This window comes from Orycteropus afer, unplaced genomic scaffold (assembly GCF_000298275.1).
Source record: "Orycteropus afer afer isolate SDZICR_OR568_19922 unplaced genomic scaffold, OryAfe1.0 scaffold00726, whole genome shotgun sequence".
NCBI classification, from domain to species: domain Eukaryota; kingdom Metazoa; phylum Chordata; class Mammalia; order Tubulidentata; family Orycteropodidae; genus Orycteropus; species Orycteropus afer.
The window spans coordinates 46,938-49,002 of NW_006922313.1; positions in this window are offsets into that span (position 1 = coordinate 46,938).

The window sequence follows — 2,065 nt, forward strand, 5'->3', positions numbered from 1 at the left end:
TAAAAAATATATATAAAAGAAATTGACTCTAATATAGAATAAGTAAATACTCAGTGTGTGTTACTATCACCTCTTCCTCAACTGGCTATTAGATGATGTGTCCATAGGACCTCACTCTTCATATTTGCTTATCTGTATCATTAGCATGATGGTACGTTCACAGTACTGTTGGTGGATAAAACAGAGTTTATATTAAGAAACAATTTGCTTCCTCTTAATGAAAATAGCAAACAGAATTAATACAATGAAGTATTTTAGAACCAGAAAAAAAAAAATGTTGGTGGTTTGAACCCACCAGCCACTCTGCAAGAGCAAGATGAGGCAGTCTGCTTCTGTAAAGATCGACAGCCTTGGAAACCCTGTGGGTCAGAATGGACTCCACAGCAGTGGGTGTGGTTTGGACTTTGCTTCTGTGAAGACTGACAGCCTTGGACACCCTGTGGGCAGTTCCACTCTGTCCTCTAGGGGCGCTGTGGGTCAGAATCAGCTCCATGGCACTGGCTTTGGTTTTCTGGGTTTGGGTAATACTTGGGGAACAGGGCAGAGTCCCAGCCCCTTAGGCCCTTGGGGCTCACAATTCACTGCAACTGAGCGTCAAACACAGGACCAAATACGTAAGGAAGTTCTCTGGTCAGAAGAGCTTTAATCCATGGGTGCAGCAGTCAAGACATCAAATGACACACTGCACTGGGCGATGTGGCTGGATGGCGCCAACGGTCACAAGTCAAAAGGCTGATGGTTCAAACCCACCCCGAGGCACCTCGGAAGAAAGGGCTGGCAACCTGCTCCCAGAAGGTCACAAACCTTGGAGCAGTGCCACACTGCACACGGAGGGTCTTCATGGTCAGAATCGAGTCAACACCAACTCACAACACTGCACAGAGCAAATCTGCTGCAAAAGAACGCTTTAAAGTTTGAAAAATCAAAGACATCACTTTGAAATCAAGATGTGGTATTTCTGTGTGCTGCGCTGGGAGGGGCAGACGGAACAGGCTGTCTCAAGGATCGACTGGTATTTTTATGCTGTGAGCGATCAGATCTGTACAAGGGTAGTCAAAGCTGCCAAGGCTGGGAACGAACCAAGGGTCCACTGATAGAGGAGCAGTGAAGTCAATCTGCCAGACCACGCACTGGAACCTGCAGGCACCCGTCGTCTTTACGGAGCTTCCCTTTACTGCGCTTTGCAGATGCTGCGGTTTTTACAAACGGAAGGTTTGTGGCAACCCTGCGTCAAGCCACTCTATTAGCACCGTTTTCCAAATACGCACTCACTGCGTGTCTCCGTGTCCCATTTTGGTCACTGTCACGATATTTCAAGCTTTTTCATCATGCTGTTGCACACTTAGCAGACAACAGGGCAGTGTGAACATAACTTCTGTAGGCGCTGGGGAACTAAAACACGCGTGCCCCATCACATTCGCTTTATGGCCGTGGTTTGGAACTGAGCAGCAGTATCTCCGAGGTCTGGCTGTACGACATCTCCAAAGACAAGAGTGGGGACTCTCCTTAGGTGCCAGTGTGGAGTGATCTCTAGGAGGGGTGGTGGGAAGCCAAGGACAGGGACGGCCCCGTGGGGAAAGCAGGCTGTCATCTGTGGAGGAAAGTGAAGATGGGGGGAGGAAAGCAGAGACCTATTTGCTTTAAAAACACACGAAACATCTCCAAACAGATACACAGGTGGCGGGACACGGCACGCCTCTGAAGAAGGCTGCAGGGGAGCCGGGGGCAGGCGCAGCAGGAAGCCCGCCTGCTGTATGCCCTTCTGCCTGTTCTGAATGTTTGCTCGCACAAATGGATGCTTCTGGAAAAGCAGCAAACAGTCTGGACTAAAGCTGGCTGCATGTGGCACAGTGAGTCAGCAGCTCGGCCAACTGCTGAAACACGAGCGTAATCCTCAGACGTGGAGACGCCCGGCAGGAGCAGCCGACGTTCCCCACACTCCCCGCTGCAGGCCCCAGAGGCTTCCCCACAGCACAGAGCGTCTCTCTCGCCAGGCTGCCTTCTCTTCATCACAGACTGGGGCCCGTCAGCCCAACAAGCCCACTCTGACTTGGACACAGCTCAT